This window comes from Schistocerca cancellata, chromosome 2 (genome assembly GCF_023864275.1).
Source record: "Schistocerca cancellata isolate TAMUIC-IGC-003103 chromosome 2, iqSchCanc2.1, whole genome shotgun sequence".
Classification (NCBI taxonomy): domain Eukaryota; kingdom Metazoa; phylum Arthropoda; class Insecta; order Orthoptera; family Acrididae; genus Schistocerca; species Schistocerca cancellata.
The window spans coordinates 956275154-956298864 of NC_064627.1; positions in this window are offsets into that span (position 1 = coordinate 956275154).

Genomic DNA, 23711 nt, shown 5'->3' on the forward strand with positions numbered 1-23711 from the left:
CGGGAAGAACGACTGCCAGAAAGCCTCCTTGCGCGCTCAGATCTCTCTAATTTTACATTCGTGATCTCCGCGGGAGGTATAAGTAGTGGGAAGCAATATATTCGATACCTCATCCAGAAACGCACCCTCTCGAAACCTGGACAGAAAGCTACACCGGGATGCAGAGCGCCTCTCTTCCAGAGTCTGCCACTTGAGTTAGCTAAACATCTCCGTAACGCTAACACGCTTACCAAATAACCCTGTGACGAAACGCGCCGCTCTTCTTTGGATCTTCTCTACATCTTCTGTCAACCTGACCTGGTACGTATCCCACACTGATGAGCAATACTCAAGTATAGGTCGAACGAGTGTTTTGTAAGCCACCTCCTTTGTTGGTGGACTACATTTTGTAAGTACATTCCCAATGAGTCTCAACCTGGCACCCGCCTTACCAACAATTAATTTTATATGATCATTCCACTTCAAATCGTTCCGTACGCATACTCCCAGATATTTTACAGAAGTAACTGCTACCAGTGTTTGTTCCGCTATCATATAATCATATGATAAAGGATCCTTCTTTCTATGTATTCGCAATACATTACATTTGTCTGTGTTAAGGTTCAGTTGCCACTCCCTGCACCAAGTGCCTATTCGCTGCAGATCTTCCTGCATTTCGCTGCAATTTTCTAATGCTGCAACTTCTCTGTATAGTAAAGCATCATTCGCGAAAAGCCGCATGGAACTTCCGACACTACTACTAGGTCATTTATATATATTGTGAAAGGCAATGGTCCCATAACACTCCCCTGTGGCACGCCAGAGGCTAGTTTAACTTCTGCTGTGTTCTGTTTGCTAAAAACTCTTCAATCCAGCCACACAGCTGGTCTGATATTCCGTAGGCTCTTACTTTGTTTATCAGGCGACAGTGCGGAACTGTATCCAACGCCTTCCGGATGTTAAGGAAAATGGCATCTACCTGGGAGCCTGTATCTAATATTTTCTGGATCTCATGAACAAATAAAGCGAGTTGGGTCTCAAACGATCGCTGTTTCCGGAATCCATGTTGATTCCTACAGAGTAGATTCTGGGTTTCCAGAAATGACATGATACGCGAGCAAAAAACATGTTCTACAATTCTACAACAGATCGATGTCAGAGATATAGGCCTATAGTTCTGCGCATCTGCTCGACGACCCTTCTTGAATACTGGAACTACCGTACCTAAAACGATTTCTGGCTTGTACACCTCGTACACATCTACATTTACATGCAAACTGAGAAAGCCATCATACGGTACACGGCAGAGAGTACCTTGTACCACTGCTAATCATGTCCTTTCTTGTTTCACTCGCAAATGGAGCAAGGGAAAAACGACTGTCTAGTGTGATTCTGTACGAACCTTCCTATATTTTATCTTGTTTCTACGCCCCTAAGCGAGAAATATATAGGTGGCAATAGGACAATTCTACAGCCTATCGTGAATGCCGTTTCTCTATACTTTCTTAGAAGTGTTTCGCAAAAAGAACATCATCTCCTTGCAAGAGATCGCTTGCTTTATCATAAATCTATGTCCATGTGATGCTAAATGTTATTATAGTATTTACTTAAAGAAAGGTATTGTCTTCTCAACGTACTCGAATTAATAATCTAATTAAATAATTTAATAAGACAGTATCTTGAATTTCTGGTGTACCCATGTAATACAACAAAATAAAATAAAAACAGTTAATAGTTGTAAGTAGACTGTTTAGGTTTTTATGTTGGTAACACCATGTAGCGCTCTATATGAAAATCACTGTCTGTGCTGTGTGAAGGCTGTGGTTGGTTTGCATTATTGGAGTAATATTGGCCATTGTAGTGTTGGGCAGTTTGCTGTTAACAGCGTGTGGCATTGCGCAGTTGGAGGTGAGATGGCGGAATTTTGAGAGCGGATGATCTGGACGTGTGTCCATCAGAAACAGTTCATTTGTAAGAATGGACGTCATGAACTGCTATATATATTATGACTTTTGAACACTATTAAGGTAAATACGTTGTTTCTTCTCTATCAAAATCTTTCATTTGCTAACTATACCTATAAGTAGTTAGTGCCTTCAGTAGTTTGAATCTTTTATTTAGCTGGCAGTAGTGGCGCTCGCTGTATTGCAGTAGCTTGAGTAACGAAGATTTTTGTGAGGTAAGTGATTTGTGAAAGGTATAGGTTAATGTTAGTCAGGGCCACTCTTTTGTAGGGATTATTGAAAGTCATATTGCGTTGCGCTAAAGAAATATTGTGTGTCAGTTTAGTGTCGATCAGAATAGGTAAAGAGCGAAATGTCTGAGTACGTTCAGTTTTGCTCAGCTGTATGAAAATCAAATAATGTAAGAGATTAATCAGCACAGTAATTCAATAATTTAGCAAAGGCGACGTTTCATAGTTGAGAGAGTATAAATGAGAACAGTGCTATATTTAAGATTATAAAGATAATGACAGGTTCTTATACTCGTTTTGTACTTACAATGAGCTGATCAATCTCACAAAAGAATGACAAACACAAAGCACAGAAAGGAATGGTGCTTGATTGGGAAAGCATTCATTGGGTTGGAATCTATACAAATTCTCCACTGAATTAATCTGTTTTGCAACGCAATCAGACTTTGTTTACATGAATCCATTGTGAGGCCGAATTCTATTCGAATGGAATCACCTATGTCCAATAATATCACAAACTATGGTTCACAGAGAACAGGAAGCTGTGAATGTCATTTAACAACCTGATGCCAGTGCACCAATACTTTACGCTTTCATTTTGATTCAGACAGCAACAGAAAACTGCACATTTGGGTCCAGGAGCGATGCGTTGTAATATTCTGATGCATCCATCAAAATTTGCAAACTATGCGGACTGGTGTCCTGATTATTAGAAAGTGGGAAACTGCCCTATCAGAGCCCTAAAATTCTGGCAGATTTCAGTGTGAGGGGCACCCATTCCTGGTCTGGCCAACCAATTTGGCTCACAGGTACGACAGTGCATGTTGGAATTGTCAAATGTGAGACTGCCTACTCAGGGTGTATAATTTCACCCTCATGACACACGATATCTCTGAGATGATATGCAGTTACAATGTTAGTACAGTTGGAAACTGTAACTGTTGCAGACCATAAGTCTCACCCACTACGGAAAAAAACCGATGTTCTCCACCGTGGGACGACCAGAAGACGAGAATGGCAAAGGATCACGAACACTTCCCACCAAGCCTCGGTACAGGAGCTGAATCAGCAGAAAAAACCGCCTCCACGTTGTACAAACCAGTCGAACAACACTCTACTCACTGAATCTCCCCTCTTGACTGTTCTGTTGACCTGGTACACAATCCAAACAAAAGCATGATGGTTCACACGCTGGGGGAGCAAGCCTCTGTTCTGCACATCCTGAAAGGGGCCAATCAGCGACTCAGAATCTCTCTTGTCTGAAAAAAGAAGATTTAGCCTAGAGAGGCGTTATTCCCACGGTAAGCGCTGCCATGGTTCGGCCCAAAACGTCTACCTAGATGGGGCACAGTCCTTCATTTACAGAAAGATCAAATCTTTTCAGGCCAACAATTTCCAGTTTCTGAAATTAGGCTGTTGAGCTTCCCAGACAGTCGTGCCTGTGAAATATATTGTTTTTGCCCCTCGCTAAAAGAACCTGGCGACTTGCTGGCGTCAGGGCAGTTACAGTCTTGCCACCATGTGCACCAGCCACTGTGTTCGTATCGCCCCAGCTTCTAACATGAGAATTCTTGTAGTTTTATGACCATCCCACTGTTTGCACAGTTGCTCAGATTACAGCTGTCTCTCTTAAATATCTTGATCCACCCACTTTTCACCAATTGGCCGCCTTCATGATGGACTGTCGCCTGGCCCAGTTAAAAAGTTTTGCGAACGAGTGCCCTCCTGCTCTCACCCTAAGTGGGAAGAGTGGAGTGCCACGGCCCAAGGTCCCTCTGCAGGTACAAATCTCAGACCGTTACTTCCCCGCAACACTCACACAGCCAGGTCGCTGGACAAAACATTTATGGCCTGCAATCCATCTGTCTCCTTGTTCTCCACTACTGCCCCTCGAGTACAAGTTCTCTACAGGGTACAGCTTCAGTAATATGAACATTGTGCCCACCATTACCTCATGTAAAAAAGTCATAAGCCACACATACCAAATGTAGTACTGGGGATCAAGGAGATCATGACCTAAAATATGAATATTAAACTGACCGGCGGTGTATTTAAAGTGAGAGATTGGCGTGCTACCTCTCATTCTCCCCAGGGATTCCCATTTGAGTCCACAGAGCATTTCCGTAATACTCGTATCTTGATTAAACCTACTGATAACAAATCTAGTAGCACACCTCTGACCTGCCTCGATGTCTTCCTTTTATCCCGACTTGTATGGCACATCAAACAATCGAGCATAGCTCAAGAATGGGTCACGTAATTTATCTGTAAACGGCCTTCTTTACACAAGAGCGACACTTCCCAGTATTGTACCAACAAACTGCAATCGACAATTCGCCTCATGCACCACCGACCTTATGTCCTCATTCCATTTCACGCTGCCTTACAATTTTACATCTAAATATTTAATCAATGTGACTTTTCTAGGCAGCTAGCACTAATCATATGTTTGTAAATTACTAGAACGTTTTTCCTACCCACCTGTACTCGCATTTCTCCAAATTTAGATTAAGTTGTCATTCTAAAACATCCAATAGAGATATTAGCCAAGTCATAGTGTTAACTCCTACAGTCACTAAGCAACACTTTCCCCGTACACTACAGTATCATGCAAATTGCTGCTCAAACTCTCCTTTATATTTTTCATTTACATGGAAAGAGAGTCGTCCTCTCACCGTAGCTTGGGATTTTCCTGACGATATCCTTGAGCCCACAAACAATCGCCATCCAAGATAACGTACAATGTTCTTTGAATTTTCTCATTTTGAGCGTACTGAAGGGCGATTTGTTTTAATAGTAAAAAATATTCAGCAGCCAACATCACATAAAATATTTCCATATTTAAGACAACCGGTTTCAACAGACTTTGCTGTCATCTTCATGTCTTAAATTATTTTGTTGAAAAACATGTTCATTTTGCGCTGAACCTCACGCACAAGATGTGCATGAGGTTCAGCGTAAAATGAACATGTTTTACAGCAAAAAGTTTTCTGACCGGAAGATGACAGCAATGTCTGTTGTAGCCGGTTGTCTTAAACAAAGAAATATTTTTTGGGATGTTGGCGGTTGACTCGTCTTATAGCGCTATGTTCTGTTACTCCACAAAACCTTCAAGTGCTGTTTAAGAGGTAAGAGATAACTGTGAATTCTGTTAACTGGTAACGGCAAGGGACGCTAGACTTTGCTACAGGGGTCTACATAAGATAAAAACATATGTGGATTTGACTGAAATTTGTGAGATCTCGAAGTGATGCTGACTGTACGGGCTGGATTGGACACTGAAATACGTAACGCTCGACATGGTTCCAGTACCAAAGGTCGGAAATGACGGGCTTTTCCGTTGCAGCATGGGAAACTCTCAATCACGCACTCGCCTATACACGCTATCATACGATGCATAAAATTTGTAGTTATCTAAAAACTATGAAAACCAACTGTGCAGCATAGCCATTTTGCACAAAAGGGCTTACGACGTGCGTGCGCAACACACATTGCTTAACGTGTGTGAGCGTAGCCCTGCAAGAAGTGTGCAGCGGTTACTCCTGCTTAAAGGAGCCGCAGTCTCCAATTTTGATCACTCTCTCTGTCGTGGAGTGGATTTGGAAAATTTAACTTTGAGAATATCTCAATAAAAATCTAAAATAAGAGAACTAGTATGTCTAGAGTATATATCAAAATAGGATTGGCCTTCAATAAACATATTTTAAACCCGGTCAGGTCAAAGATACAAGATAACCTATAGCTGAAAATAAATTTTAATATGTTATGATTGTATGTAGAAATGGCACCGGTACTACAAACTGTCGTCCAGCAATCGTGAACCACGCCAGTATATAGTAGGGGGAGGGGGGGGGGGCTGTTCTATCGGAACTTACGCTGGTTTACCTATATGGGTACATGTTTTATTTTTTCTGTTAATTTTTTACCATTTATTCGCCTAACTAGTTTACGGCAAATATTAAAACGCAGTATACCCGCAGCAGTGAAGCCTGTGGAGCTAGCGAGAAGAGATGAAGAACATTACTTTTATTATGTTTGTAAAAACTCCTATCGGATGTATCATCGATCTTGTACTGTCTGACTTCCTGTCCACGGTAGAGGGAGAACTTGGGTTTCTGTTTAGTTTACTAATAGTGAGAAATACATTAATTCTTATAGTACAAAGTCAACTTCGTTTACTAGGTCCTTGTTTCGTCTGATCTAGCTATCTGCGTTACCAGTATCTGTAATACGTCAGAGAACGAAAATATTTGAGCAGAGCGAGCTGGACGCCGTAACATTGTCTTCAAGGAAGAACATGAGGTAAATAATTTCAAAGCTTGAAAAACCATAATCTAATAATCCTGACTGGAGTATGCGTCGCTGTGCTTCAAGTAGCTGAGACACACGCTCACGAGCGAACTCGCTATTGTTGCCCCTTTTTTGCGGCGCCAACAAATTTCCATTGTTAATTATTATTCTTTAAATTATTAATTTATCTGTAGATCACACAACTTAAAACGGCGGCACCTATTCAGACAAAAGCAAGCAGCCTTTCACCGCTATTCAACGCCATATTTGAAGTCATGTTAAAATAATTCCGATTTAATCTACATTGCGACAGGTACAATTTCATGATAATTAAAGCTGGTGGTTCGGTTCGAAACTAATATCGGAGAAAACCACAATGTTCGATAGCTTGTGATATACGTAAAATGCAACCACATATTGTCATTACACATGTAATTGAATGTAAAGCAATACAAGCTTTCCCGCCCCATACTTCACACAACTGAATACGTTTAAACAAAAATTAAATAATTAAATAAAAGATACTTTATGTTACAGTTATGTATAAATGAATAACATCCTTGGCTTTCAGTCTTTGGATCTCCGTTTCGCGAGATTGAAGTAACGCAATAATGGACTAGGAATGTGCGATGATGGCAAATCTTGGATAATAAATCCTATTTCACAATCAACATCTAAACATCGATGGCCGATAATAATTGACTTCAAAACAACAATGAGTTTAACAACAGCGTTAAAAAATTACTTTTTAGGATGATGTGATAATCATCATACAAATATATCTAACTCCACTTTTATTGATCAATAAAAGCAAATATAATTGAAACTACAAATAAAGTTTCTGCCTACAGACCGTAAGAGAAAAATTTTTGAGATAAGTTCCCCCCTGTGTTCCTTGAATTTTTGACAGAGAACGTAGGTCGTTTCCTGATCGACGGTTTAGTCTACTGACCGATTTCAGAATCACATGAAGGAATGCGCACTACAGACCATCATAAACAGTTTCTGGCATTTTCTGTTGTTTTTATTGTTGTGAGACATGAGTTTGTGCTTTGTACAGCTTTTGTAAGTATTGTGAGTTCAACTGATTTAAATAATGTAAAATATATTACAGCTACTTTGACGATATTAATCACTCTTAAATTACAACAATTTTTAGAGAGTAAATTTCTACATAGTTATAAAAAAAAGCCACATAATATCTCGATGTTTACGCAATAATTGGTAGATCATATACTATGTTGTACTATACCTAGAAATGGAAGAATGTTCTCTGCCATGGGACACGTGGCATTTCCAAGTAAATGTTATCTCGTTAATGTGATAACAGTTTTACCTGACCTGCAAACGTAAATCGGTGTAAGTTTATAATAGCTCCCATTCAAAAATGAATTTCACTTGTGGCTTGTTTCTTATTATATTTGCAAATAATTTGACCTCACATACTGATTTTTTGTGGGTAGTAGAGTAATAAAAGAACAGATAGATTATTCAATAGAGTACTGACAAGATTTTGGTGTCTGCAACACTTTCAGATTTCAATAGCATAGTTGTTCCTAGGGATGTGATCATATTTTAGCTTAGAACACTTATTTCCATCTGGGAAAAAGCTTAGTTTCCTATAGTCGTTTCTGTAATTTCAGAGATGTTCTCGCCATAGATCAAAACTGGTTTTTCGGTTTCCCCATACTGTGCTAAAGATGACCCATGCTCACCGATAATCGTTTCAATAGCTGCAATCAAATCCTTCATACTTTTAATAGTTTTTGAATCGTCAAAACCTCTTGAAAGCCTATATTCTCGAATCTACAGTCGAGGAAAGTTGATGGTTGATATCCTAGCATGTTCAGGTGGTAGTAAGCGTACAGAGAATAAACATAATATCACATAAAAAATCGATTTCTTCCTTGAGGATTAAGAACTCTAATTCTGAATTTGAATTAGCTAACTTTGGAGAGAGAAAATACTGGGTTAGTTCAAACTTGCGTAGGTTAAACAGGGTCACTTACTGAATGTTTTGATGTTACAGAATAATTTGCTTTGTTTATTACTACAGCCTTTGCTTCTGAATTGCACCGATAATAAGAATATTTGCGCAGCAACGCATCTTGGTTAAGGAATCAGCGTGAGGACGTAGTTTGCCTCTCTTGCTCGACACAGACGCTTCTTAAGAGTTACAAATTAGTTGCACTGTAGCTGTTATGAGACACCTTCAGAAAAAAAAGTTTCTTTTGAATGACGAAAAAATTATTGACAGTGGTAACGAGTAGCATGGTATTTTTCTTATATCTTTTTAATATTAAAAATCTATGATAATATTTAATACAGACGTTCATATTGTTTCATTGACTTCAATATCAATAATGAAATATCATTTCTAGACATCTAACATCGATATCTGGGAAATATCGACGACCGTCGAATATCTTTTAAATGGGTTTGTTCATAGACCACAGTTCAGGGTAGGCCATATTTAATAACTCACCTGTAATCTTTCAGTCAGTATCTGGATCAAGGTTGTGTTTTGAACACAATGAGACGACGTTTCATATGCTGTAAAACTAGAGGCACAGACCACTGAGGGTCCAGCAATTCATCGTGTCTGTGATACCTTGTTTGCTTCTTAGTAATTTTACTATGTGTGCTGCCGATTCTTTCCTTTTAATGACTTTCCAGCAGAAACAGCAGAAATCAGGATGGCGAGGGGCTTGACACCAAAGTTGGTACTCACGAAGCAGAAGAAGTTTCATAATTATGATACCTGGAAAACAAAATAGCGCGTGAGACGCAGCAACGATGACGTGAAAAGCAGACTAGCCTAGGCAAAGAGAGCATTCGTGACCAAAAAAGGGGTAATTGAATCAAGTATAGAATATAATTTTAGAGAACGTACATTTGGTGAAGAGCAATGTATTGTGGTGAATCGTGGACGGTGGAAAACTGGAAAAGAACAGAATCGAAACATTTAAGATGTGGTACCACACAAGAATGTAGAAAAGTAAATGGACTGATAGGATAAAGAATGAGGAGGCTGTCCTCAGAATCAGCGAAGAAAGGAACAGACGGAAAACACTGACAAGAATAAGGGACAGAATGATAAGACGCTTCACATAAGGAAATTACTTCGAAGATCCTAGAGGGACCTCTGGATGGTAAAAACTGAAACTGGAAGATGGCCAACAAATAGATGAGGACTTACGGTGAATGAGTCAGACGAGGATATGAGACGAACTGAAGAAATTTTTGTGCGGAATCCAGATAAGTTAACAAACAGAGCTGGTAAAGAACAGGAAAGTGTTCAGTAAGAAAAAAGGCGAGTTTTGAGATGACTTTTGCTGTACACGCCCTACCACTTGCAAAACGAACAGGCTCTTGTCTCAAATGACAAAAAGAGTGTATTGAATTTTGTGACAGCAATACAAAAGATGGGGTATGAAGCGTTTATCCCGAGCTTAATTTTTAGCGATGAAGGTACGCTTCATCTTAATGGAATGTGTGTTATGACTTTACGGGTGCTAAACAGATTGGTAAGAGGGCCCTGACATATTTTAGCAGAAAAAATTGTTGCACACAGTGAGTATGAAACCTGCAAGACGACTCTTCCATTTCAATTGCAGTCACGCAAAATCACTGTATCTCACGCGCCTTAAGACAACGGAAAAAGAGCCGAAAGTGTTACACAAGGGATTCAGACAGGGAGGAGGTAAACGAACAGCAAAGGCAAATATTGTCGGCTGACCACTTACAAAAATCATGACTGAGTTAGTCACCCAGTCAACTCATTACGACTATCTGCCTAAAATCTTGGGAAAAATGTTGGACAGTTCCCAAAACTTTAAAACTCTAACCACGTTAGTTGGAAAGTTACTTAAAATAGACAACAGGTCTGCTGGGAACCAGGTAGACATAGTGGTCTACTAATAGAGCAGTGCTGAAACACAGCTGCCTCCAAACAGCACCTAGAGATCTTGCTCAGGCGATGGTAGAGCATTTTGCAGCGACGACTGTCAGTGACAGCCAAGATTGGGTTTTTCGCTGCTACCTTGGGGCTGAGGAGATAGGCAAGTTCGACTTCAGATCTGACAATTCTGAGTGATACAACTACCATTTCGCCATGTGAGGGCAGGAATCGCTACTATCTAAGAGTCGAGATACAACAACCGGTCACGACCCAATCCATGCCTCGAAATCTGTCAGCAGCACCAAAGAAAATCTTAATCAAATGTTTTAATTTTATATGGCAGACATGTCACTTTCCTGACTCGTGCAGAGAGGCAATTTTGATACCGCTACTCCAACCAAAAAAGACTGCACATAGTTACCGGAATATCACCATAACGAGCTACGTAGAAAAGACCCTGCAACGAACGTGTAACCGTTGGTTGGTTGGTTGTTTGGGGAAGGAGACCAGACAGCGTGGTCATCGGTCTCATCGGATTAGGGAAGGATGGGGAAGGAAGTCGGCCGTGCCCTTTCAGAGGAACCATCCCGGCATTTGCCTGGAGTGATTTAGGGAAATCACGGAAAACCTAAATCAGGATGGCCGGACGCGGGATTGAACCGTCGTCCTACCGAATGCGAGTCCAGTCGTGTAACCGTGTTCTGATCTTGTTGTTAGAGACCAGGAAACTCCTTAGCCGCTTTCAGTGTGGATTCCGGAGATTTAGATCCACTGTCGACACCTGTCCCTAATGTAGGCGGCTGTTCAGCAGTCTTTCCTTCGTAAACGTCACTGATTGGCAAATTCTTTGATAGCAGTAAGGCGTAGCACACTACTTGCAGACGCGGTATTATCACGGAACTGCATCAATGGGACTTTCGGGGCCAATTCCCCTTCTTCATATGGTTTTCCTACCTAAGCGACTTTTTAAATCGTGCGTTGGTGACGTGCTGTAGGATCGTTTTGAGCAGGAGAATTTTGTTCCTCAGGGCAATGTTTTAGGTGTTACTCTCTTTACCATAGCCGTAAACAGTATCATGTCGTGGTAAGTAGTGCTGTACAGTACTCCTTATTTGCGAACATTTTTGCTGTTTACTGTTCCCCCTTCAGTGTTGCAACACAGGCCTATCAGCTGCAACTTACAGTGCGGAGATTGGAAGAGTGAGTTACGCCATCGCGCATTTTAAAGACTCAGTGAGTTTTCTGGACTTCATTTTTAACTCCAAACTGTAGTGGTTACCACACCTGAGAGACATGAAAGCCAGAACTTCGAAGGCGTTGAATATCGTAACGTGCCTTAGCCACAGTTGTTGTGGATCACACAGGGGTTTCAAGCGTTCAAAGCTAGATTACGGATCTACAGTGTACGGGTCAGCGAGTGTTTCTTACCAGAAAACTACTGACGCCATCTATCATGAGGACCAGCCCCGACTCCAGCCTCTGTGCTGAGGCTGGGGAACCGCCACATACAATCCGTTGCCAACTCCTCATGATGTGTCAGGCATGAAAGCTCACCTCCAAATTCACCTGCATTCCATACTGTAGCTCATCAGTCTTTGGAATGCCTTTTTTCCAACAGTCCACAAGCTGGAAGGCCATTTGGGGTCCACGTGATTCATGTGCTGTAATCACTCGGTGTGGAGCAAGTACAACCACGAATCCAGGGATTTAACCTGTAACCCTGGTTAGTGCCGAGGTTCAGTGTGATTTTCGATTTAGTGTATGTTTTTAACTGAGCACCACAACTTTATAGTTCTCTGTATAGATGGGTTGAAACATGGGGACTCCGTCGGATGCTCCATCGTTTATCACTGCTCTTGTCCTGAAGATTCGACTGCTTCAGGGCTACACTGTCTTCACTACAGGCACTGGAGCAGATGAGATGTGATTCGAGAAATATATTCCTTGTCTGCTGAGTGCCCTTCACTATCTACAAGGCTTGTGCAGAGCAGATAAAGTAGTTCAGAATAGCCTGGATGCCCACCTTCAACTACAGCGGCTGGGTGTGGACGTGTCTTTCTGCTGGGTGCCAGGGCACATGGTTATTGCGGAGAATGAAAGGGCAGATGAAACAGCCAAGGAAGCATATCAGGATCTCAGTTATTTCGTAATGCCATCAACCCGCATGCTCTCGCCTCGCTGTTGAGGTACAAGATGTTGCATGTGTGGGAGGATGAGTGGCTGGATTTGACAGAGAATGGAAACGGAAATGAGCGTTTGTCGTCATTGGCCGGGAGGCCCCTTACGGGGCTGGTCCGGTCAGACAATGAACTCCGTCTAGTAAAACCGACAACGCGGCTGTGGCGTACATCCTTCCAGTCACGTCGACGGCACGAGGTCCTTCTTAATTGTCTTCGCACTGCCCAAAAACCTATAAGGCATGGCTTTCTGCTGCGGTGAGAGTACCCTCCAAAGTGTGGTGCCTGTGGCTTACAGATCATTGTGTGCCACATTTTATTTGACTGTGTTTTATTGTCGGTCCAGAGGGTAGAACGGTTGGTGGAAGCCAGGAACTCTTGCCATGGCTTTTTCTTGCTCACCTTAACAATGCATTGAGCCTTAGCTCTCCATCCCGAAGGTTGGTGAGATTGTATGCTCTTGGGTGGTATTTAAACCATCAAAGAGCCTCACGCCTGTTGCTATTGGCTGAGTGTCGGTCACTGGAGCACAAAAGCACCTGTTGCCTCTCAAGATGATATGAGGACTGTGGGGATGGGTAAATCTGCAGCATGTGGATCTCTCATATAATGTGGTCTTCCCATTACTGGACACTGTTGCTGTATTCAGATACAGTCAGCTGGTTGACAGTGAAGTAGTCACCAGAATGAAGGTTAATGACGTCTCACTGAATAGAGTAAACGAGGCCTGGAGAGCAGAAAGAGAGGTAGATGGTTACGAATCACCCAGTAGGAGCACAGAAATAAGCAGGAGTACCTGTGTTAACGATGCACAACTCGTGAAACGTCATGAGCCTCTCCCAAACCCGATCATGGGGGCAAGTACAGGTTGGGCCTCACAATACATGATGAGCACTGAATTCTCCCCATAGGAGAAATGGTCCATAAGATTCGTGAGAGCCCTGCATATTGCAGAGGTAAGAACAGTGAGCCAACACACATGAATTTCAATTGCAACTGCTTGCTGATCAGTAGCCAGGGGTTGAGTAGAGGATTCGTGCGCGTCGTTGACAAACACAGCGACCCCTCCCTTGGCCCTTTTTCCAGTCAGATCATCCCTGTGGTAGAATGTATATCCCTTTCGTACAGGGGCATTAGACACTTTCCTGCAAACATAAGCACAGAGAGCATGCCTGTGGAAGTTTCAGTTCCTCCACATTGTCCTGAACCAATTGAAGTTGCTCTGCAGGAGGGGAGCCATCTATCACCGCGGTAGTAGTTTCATCCTGACTTTCTGCTGCAGATCGGATGGGTGCAGGCTTAGTACCGGGGCATGATGATTGCCCCATTCTGACATCGAAGACCATCAGCTCTGAAGAAGATTCGAGAGAGACATCAGAGAGAGTAACATCAACATCGTGGGGCTATGTACTTCCCGTCTGTGTCAGAGAGCGATTCTACACCTTCTGCTTTGAATTTTTGGTCTAAGGAGTCTTTGCAGCCACAACTGTGGAATTGATAGTGGGAGTACTGGACAGTGGACAGCACTAGATCGTTGGAGGGGCAGGGAGTTCTTCAAGTTAGAAACCACGCCCTTTTCTGAAGTTCTGGGGCAGGCTTTGAGGTAACTGCAGGAGCAAAAGTATGGTGACGAATGTAGATACTAGAGCTGACACAACACCCTTCATTTGTGTAGTAGCATTGGTTATTTGGACTGTCTGATTGAGAACTGAAGCAAAGGACTCAGCGACCATGGGCGGCTATAGAGCCTTGTATGTATTTTTGGCTTCGCAATGTGGGATGTGCTTTGTCGCTTATATCTCCTGCACCTTCAAGGACGACACTGCAGGTCCCACTCCAGACAGGGTGTTCCCCAGATCAGTTGAGAGACTTCAGAGGATATGAGCAGCCAACTCAGTCATGGAAGGCATTCCCACATTTGCCACAAATGTCTTTTCCCTTAACCAAGAGTAATGTGGCCAAAGTGCTGGCATTGGGTTGGGAAAATCACGTCACTTGCTTAGGCAAAAGTAATCTACTTTGACATGCTCTGGAAGGTAGATGCTGTTAAATGTGAGTATAGAAGTATCTGATTGGACAACATCGCCACCCACCCTTTTCATCATATTTTCCATGTCAACAATGCCTTCCTGGGACCATCCAGCTTTCAGTTCTTCTGGTCGACTGTCAATCAGATTTTTGCATGTCACAAAACCTTTCCTGTAGTTTGAGGCGTTGAGCAGTTTACGTTCTGCTGCATACCCCTCAAGGCATTGAGCTTTCTAGAGGTTCTTAACTTGTTGGGAACTAAACTTTTGACCAACAGTGACCCATTTCACAAGAATTTGACAGATTTTTAGATTCCAGCAATGCTTTCTACACTTTTTTGTATGTAAAACGATGAAACTTTATCGAAGCTGCCCACTTTCCGTTTAACTGTTATAAACACATTCTGACAAACTGCTTCCTTCCTAAAACTGTTAACTGGAAGAGTAACTGAGCCCTCTTGTTTCATTAGGAGGAGGAAGAAAAAAGTTTCGTCCCGCGAGCAGCTAGGGATGTAAACGTCCAGCTAGACAGAGCCCCACTTGCCTAAGTAAGCATTATACAATTGAGGTGCGGCATGTTGCACAGAGTTTCCTGCTAACGACCGTTCCACCTCCGCAGCCATACATCTCACCAGCGTGCAACAGACCTTAAATTGATTGGTATTTCATCGAGGTTTTCACCATGCTCGGGATCCTGGCACTAAAGCCAAGATCATCTTTCCCTGTAACACATAACGTTCCACCACTCCGCCACGTGATGGTCACTGAAGCATGCTCAAAGCTTACAGCGACAGAGGCCTGTTGACACTTACCAGCATCCATCTCGGTAACCCTGGGTCGCCGAGATCATACCCACTAAAAATTTGCTGATCACCTGATAGCTACCTTAGTGGAAAGGTGCATGGAAACAGTGTTCGTGTATGGGGCTCATAGAATCGCTGCGAAACACAGCAACATATAAGAGATTCAGTGAAGCTGACGTGTTTTATGCCTCATCACAAAACAAAGTTTACAGCTCATTCTATGTTGTGGAGGGTGTTGTTAGTGAAATAATGTACTTGAACTTGTGGACACAATAGCTTATGCTCAACTTATCAAAGACTCCGAGACTTCATTTTTCATCAGGGTAGAGCTGAACCCCATTGGCACTTTATGTTTCAGCATTGTTTAATCCATCCCTTCCTCAGCGATAGGTCCCATGGGAAAAGGTGACCTGGCTCTTACGTTCTGGCCGCTGGAATCTCCTCATCTCACGCCGTATGACTTGTCCTCGTAGGACTTTGTGAAAGTAGCAGTTCACGTTCTGTCTCTGTTAACAACTCCAGTGAACCTGCGTAACCGTTTCACAGCCGCAGTGACTTTAGTAACACAACTCCTCATTCTCAAGCGTGTAGCTAGTTCAGGTGATGTTAAAACGTTAGCCGTGCATCAGAGGAGGGAAATGAACACCTGAAACTTGGGTTTCTGAAGTATTAAAGTTCCTATTTCCGTCTGTAAATAGGTCACCTATATCCATTTTATATATCATGAAGTAAATTTAATGAAATTGAGTCCATATTTTGAATAAGGCGTTATTCTAAAGGGAATGAGGATTTAATGATAATGAGAGGCTGGGATGCAGTCTTAAATAGAAAAGAAAGATTTAGTTCTCTCTTCGTAAGCAGAGTGAGAGTGGAGACACTAGAATTCTATTCTGGGGACGGTTTAGAAATGTTGAACAAGATTTCAGACATCCCTTGATACGGAAGTGTATGTGGGAGACGTCATTGGATGAAAAGAGACATCAGATTCAAATGGTTCAAATGGCTCTGAGCACTATGGGACTTAACTTCTGAGGTCATCAGTCCCCTAGAACTTAGAACTAAAATTTCATTCTAGAAATTAGAACTACTTAAATCTAACTAACCTAAGGACAACACACACATCCATGCCCGAGGCAGGATTCAACCTGCAACCGTAGCAGTCGCGCGATTCCAGACTGTAGCGCCTAGAACCGCTCGGTCACTCCGGCTGGCCACTTTGTGCTCATAAAACTTCGAATCAGGGTTTATGTTAAGGGCCGGCTGGAGTGGCCGAGCGGTTCTAGGCGCTTCAGTCTGGAACCGCGTGACCGCTACGGTTGCAGGTTCGAATCCTGCCTCGGGATTGGATGTGTGTGATGTCCTTAGGTTAGTTAGGTTTTATGTAGTTCTAAGGTATAGGGACTGATGGCCTCAGAAATTAAGTCCCATAGTGCTCAGAGCCGTTTGAACCATTTATGTTAAGGACTGCAAGAGTTATCTTTTGACAGTGGTAATGGCCATTAACTGGTATAATCAAATAGTGGATGAAACTCAAGAAGTTAAAGATAAAACAACTAAAGTTTTGGAATCTAGACGAGTGGAAGGAAGCACAAATTCAAGCTACCTTGTGACTAAACTAATGATGACACTTCAAGGAGCTACGGGTGTAGAAAAAAAATAAACAAAAAAAAGTGAATGAAGCAGAAAGGTACTACGACAAAAAAGGCAGAAAGTGAACTGCAATAACATAAATTCCTCAAAAATGACATCTTAGTAGATACATAGGAGCTAAGGCAGAATGGATCGAGGACAGAAGGACGCTAAACTGAAACCACAACAACACATGTTCTACTCCCAGAATAAAAACGATCACTTTAGGGAGCAAAAAATAAGTTGCAAAATACTGGAGATAGAAAAGTCAGCTATTAATGGAAGCTGAAACTAAGGTGAGAAGCCGTGACTATATAGTCACCCAAGAGAAATTAGGCCATTTGAAAATGAGAAAGCTGTACAAAATATGATACTTGAGACATAGTTCTCTTCTGTGAACATCAAGAAATATTAGGTGAATTTGCAAGACCAGATGACTGGTACTGATTGATCTGAGCGGAACTCTAGAGAGCATGAGGTCGCAGGACAGAACAATAGCACTACAAGCTCATGACCGAAATTTATTTAACTGCAGAAACTTGGCAGATTTGTATAGAAATGCAGTTACAGCACTTCAAAAGAAAGCATTGATGATTAGAAGTGAAAATGAGTCACATTCAGCGCAGTATCACATACATTACAAAAATATAAGTGTTGTGTCTAGACAAGACAGTCTAGACACAAGGCGAGGAAGCCGAAAGGGCACGCGTCAATTCACGCCGGCTTGCGTTAAGTCTAAAACAGGATACGTAATGAATGCTATAAAGAAAAGTACGTAGCTGCTGGAATACTTAACTTTAATCCATCATTTGTATACAGCATTCTTGATGATACAAGTGAGACTCTCTCTAGAATTGGTTAATGGCGCCTTGCTAGGTCGTAGCCATGGACTTAGCTGAAGGCTATTCTAACTGTCTCTCGGCAAATGAGAGAAAGGCTTCGTCAGTGTAGTCGCTAGCAAAGTCGTCGTACAACTGGAGCGAGTGCTAGTACGTCTCTCAAGACCTGCCGTGTGGTGGCGCTCTAGTACGTCTCTCAAGGCCTGCCGTGTGGTGGCGCTCGGTCTGCAATTACTGACAGTGGCGACACGCGGGTCCGACATGTACTAATGGACCGCGGCCGATTTAAAGCTACCATCTAGCAAGTGTGGTGTCTGCCGGTGACACCACAATAAGCATACTTTATTGAAGAAAGGAAGGACGATTTAGATTAGGAAAGGATCATTTTGGGTTCAGAAGAGCCAGGGGCACTTGAGAATCAAACATGACGCTGTGTTTAATAAGAAGCCCAAAATGTCTTATAAAGAAAAACCTGGGAAGTATACATTGCATTCGCAAATTTGGAGACGGCTTTCGATAACGTCTAACGGAATTAAATGTTTTTCATTCTTAGACAGTGTGGTACTAACTACAAAAATAGAAGGGTAATCTATTTTTTTCATGCGAAGGAGACTGGAGCAGGCAGCACTGACGTAATGATAGGAGAGGGCAACATCAGGAAATTTGTACTGCATGACTGTTCGTTGTCGTTACCGACATCAAATTTGGCTGTCGGAAATGCAAGTGGGGATGTAAAGACTATGTCGATGTCGGAGTTGTTTTTAACTAACAAGCATATTGACTTCATTGTACCTTAGGAAACCGTTCCTAAGGGAGGATAAAGAGAAAATTGACTCACGTGATTCAACTTCCCTTCTCTAAAACTATAGAATAACCATGTGCCGGATTTGCGAAATGGTTTACGTAACATGCGAAAGTTCTCTGGTATTAAATTGTGCAGTGCACTGAGATTGCACTGCTAGGGAAACGAATAATTTACTAAATAAACTCAATCAGAGTTAGCTATGTATGTGGCTGTTCCACATACTTGAGAAAAATAGCCGCAGCAAACTGTACGCCACTGTAATTAAAGGTCCCGCTTTAATCCCATCTACCGCAATACAGAGTTTCCTATGACTGTGATGGCTGATGGAATTTCAACTGTTTCCTTTGTTCCGTAAACAATAAAATTACACCCTACCAGTTTACCAATTTTTTTCAGGAAGTTTTTCGTTTCGTCCCACTGAGTTTAGTATGTCAGCTATGAGAAAAATACTTTTACGTACAAAACTAAGTTTACTGCATAAAAACAAACATTAGCTACTACGCACATAAGATTCTTCAAGGTTATTAAAGAACTGATTGTCTTTGTTCCTCCCTTATTGTTACGAGACCAGCTGCTGACAGTGTAACGAGTACCACGCCCTGAAAACCTTCATGTTAAATGCCACTCCAATTGTGACCAGTTCATACGTCATGTTGTATGACGATGTACAACCATAGTATGCCCCCTTCTGCAGTGAGTATCTCTTTTAAACATTTAATCCACAGTGCCATGTGACAGGGAGTTGGTGTGTAAAGATATATTTCAGTTGTTGCTGTCTATAATTTTCAAAGCGCCACTGTCGCTTGCTCATGAGTTTTCATTTTCAGACAAATACTACGATGAAGATTCACACTGAGAAGAGCGTGAAATAAACTCTTGTAACACCCCATTCTCCTTCCACATACGCGAACTACTTTGCGATGTCTTCACAGTAAGACGATTTGTCGAACCCATCACTCGAATTCTGGTTGATTAACAGAAGCACCGTGATACAACTAGACTTTGATTTTTATTAATACTTTTTCGTCACACAGTTTCATATCATGTGACAGTAAACAGCTGTTTAAGAGTAATGTACGTAGTGAGACAAACATTAAACCGAGAGCATGGCAGGCCAACACAACAGTGGTCGATGAAACCCAAACGGAAGTGATGCTGTGCTAATTGCGACCTCTATATTCCTGCAATGTTGACACAGCCAAAGTTACTAGCAACATTGTTGCTACAAATAAATATGTCACCCCACCCCCACCCTGTGTGATACAGCACGATTACAGAGATTAAGCTACGGATCTTAAATCTTCCTGCAGAAGATAGTTACTTTTTTAATAGATTTTTGAAATAAAACAAGGAAAATGAAAACATTCTACTGCAGTAGAAAATTGCTGAATTACATAATTTGTTAATATTAATGATTATTGTTAAATTGTTCTCACTATCGTAGAAGAGATATTCACAAATAAATTAAAGTGTATAAAATACATCATTCCAAATCCGAAGTCGGTATATAAATACTACAAGTAAATGAGGATACAACGATTTACTTTATCTGCATGAACTGTATCTACGTAGGCAATTTTTTGAAAAGTTAATATCATTATTTCGCTGTTCAAACATACACACCACGTTCTTCACCTGCACTTTTAAACTATTGTTCGAACTTAACAGATACAAGGAAGGGTATTCTGTTTACGTGCAGGCCGTGCGGTTCTAGGCGCTTCAGTCTGGAACCGCGTGACCGCTACGGTCGCAGGTTCGAATCCTGCCTCGAGCATGGATGTGTGTGATGTCCTTAGGTTAGTTAGGTTTAAGTAGTTCTAAGTTGTAGGGGACTGATGACCACAGATGTTAAGTCCCATAGTGCTCAGAGCCATTTGAACCATTTTTTTTTTTTTTTGCTTACGTGGAGTTCCTATTTTGGGTAACGAAGAAACGTCTATAGTGTTCACTCCACTTGCAATTTATGTTAACCACATGACCGCCACATGTGTATAAACTACAAAGAGCATATAAATCCTAACGATATAACCAGTGACTACAAAATAAGTAACTTGAACATGCTGAAGAACTGCTGGCAATCAAAAAGAAATTGGAACATAAACATATGTTACACACCTTGAACAGCATCCCTTCTATGTCGCTTCAGTTTTATTTATTTTCTTTTTCAGTCCGTTGATATCGTTACAACCTGTGACTTTGCATCAAGAAATGTTCTTTTAGTTTATTCTAGTAATTTTTTTTCACTAACACCTCACACCTTTTTCGATGTCAGGGGCGCTGAGGAGAGGGCTACGAGAAATACATGTTGAAGGTGTATATGGCTCAGATGGCCTTGCTCGCTATGCACTCCTCAACAAGCACCCGCGGTCAGTGATGAATACAAGCCTGAGCGTACATCTGTGAAATGTGAACAATGCAATGTAATTGCCAGCCGACAAGAACACCTGAAGCCTGCGCCGTGTATTACTCTCTAAATGAGCTTTGTCAAAGGACTGGTCAAACTTGTTTGTCCAGACTACTTCACTGGAGTTATTACAGTTTCTTAAATATTTTTGTCGTACTTTTTGTGGTTGGAAGCCAAACAGTTAATCGCATGTGCAACAGCTTATATTCGTAGTGACTGCATTGCTTGAAAAGAAAGAGAAATGGAAACGACTGTGAGTGAAACCGTGGACTGCGAGAACAGAAGCTCGAAGCCTTCACCACAATTATTTTCGTGAGCTACAATGCAATTAGTGCATAACAACTAAAATTATGTGGGGATCGGCGAACAAATATTTCAGTTTGCCCTCATAAAAGTGGCTCCTCATATTCGCACACACAATACTCATTTAAGAAATGCCATTTCTTAACTTAATTCACCGTAATCGATAATTAGGGTAGCCTGCTTCTGTGCCATTCACAATTTAAGTAATGAAACACTGCACTAGGTACGTATTTTTTTCACGCTTAATATAACATGTTCCGATAAGCTAATCTCATTATCAAGAGGAACTATTTACAAAAATGTTTTGTGTAGCGCTTGTATGCGTGCTGCTCTGCCTCTCTTTCCCTTTAGTTGTATTTTCTCGGTTTACTACAATTTGAAAGATTACTTTTGTATGATTTTCTAAAAAATCTCATGAAATATCCATGTAAGTATTTGAACTTGATCGTGAGAATTAATTCTCGCGAAGCATCGCGCAAATTGTGGAACAAATGTGTAACTAGAGAAATATTTCATTATTTAAATCGTGAATACTATTTCTGCTAAAGATAATCTGATGACTGAGTTAAGATTTTTAGCAACAGGCGAAAGCTATTTCAGCTTTCAATGTAGATCTCGAATCCCACAGTGTACCATTTCACGTATTATTCCTAAAACATTTAAACCAATATATAAATCACCTAATGTACAAATAAATCACTTATGTCCACCTTTGGAAACACTTGCTGTTCAGTCTCCTTCGATACTCTTTTCTCATGTACGTAAGTTTAGCATCGTCTACAGTGCAACCATTTCGAATGTAATGATTGGTGCAGTTATTTTTTGTATGATTTCAAATTTTTAGTATGGTTTTTGTGATCAGCATGCATTGTGTTGTGAGAAATTTCGTATTCTTTACACTTTGCAACGTCACTGCAGTGGTAGACATGCACCAAACATACTTCGTTATTTCATAGCTTAAATGCACTAAGTCCGCAGCTCGTGACCTTGCGGTAGCGTTCTCACTCCTCCGTGCGGGATCCTGGGTTCGATTCCCGGCGGGGTCAGGGATCTTACCTGCCCCGGGATGACTGGGCGTTGTTGTGTCGTCCTAATCATCATCATTCATCCCCATTACGGTCAGAGGAAGGCAATGGCAAACGACCTCCATTATGACCTAGCCTAGTACGGCAGTCCGGGTCTCCCGCATCGTCCCCAATGCTCCTCGGAATATGGGACCTCATCGTCATTCTAGCTTTTATCAAAGATCTTTGCTAAAAGCTTCCCTCGTACACTGTCAAAGATTTGTACGAAAGTGCTTTCATTAGTATTTATCATCGGCCTCGAAGACATTGCTGACGCCACATAAACGTGGGCTCTGTATTTATCGTTGGCTAAGCACCTTGGTGACGTCATCTCGCCATCTTTGTGGAATGTATCAGTGTGTGTGTGTGTGTGTGTGTGTGTGTGTGTGTGTGTGAGTGTGTGTGTGTGTGTGTGTAGTGAGTGAAGTGTTATGAAGCAATATGTGTATAGCGCGTGCAGTGACTGCAATAGTAAACGGCCGTCGTCACAGAGACCTCCTGCCAAAAGGATGGACATACAAAAACTTGGCCACTTAAGGTCCCACCCACATTACCTGTACGTTTGGTGTGTTGCATACTCATAGTGGCATCAGCTCATAATGATCACTTCCTTCACGTATGCGATCACTGTCTTACTAGATTCTCTTGAAAACCAGAAGCGGTGAACTGCCTAGAATCTCAATGAGGATCTGTAAAGTACAACGGAATCTGCGTAACAATTGTGTTCTACATTGTTATCCTCCTGGCTGTCACTTAGGGTTAGGCAGAACTTATAGCAAACCTTAAATTCTCAATGTTCAGTTCAAGTTTTATTCGAAAATCGTTAATTTGAAAGTGAAACGGAGAGATGCTGTAGTATAAATAAGGAAAACAACACAGATTTGTCACATAGAGCTAGAAAACGCTATTTCCTAAACAAAAGGGTAAAAAAAGATTGCAAAACAAGAACATATCAGACACCGCCTACCCCCATGAACCATGGACCTTGCCGTTGGTGGGAAGGCTTGCGTGCCTCAGCGATACAGATGGCCGTACCGTAGGTGCAACCACAACGGAGGGGTATCTGTTGAGAGGCCAGACAAACATGTGGTTCCTGAAGAGGAGCAGCAGCCTTTTCATTAGTTGCAAGGGCAACAGTCTGGATGATTGACTGATCTGGCCTTGCAACACTAACCAAAACGGCCTTGCTGTGCTGGTACCGCGAACGGCTGAAAGCAAGGGGAAACTACAGCCGTTATTTTTCCCGAGGGAATGCAGCTTTACTGCATGGTTAAATGATGATGGCGTCCTCTTGGG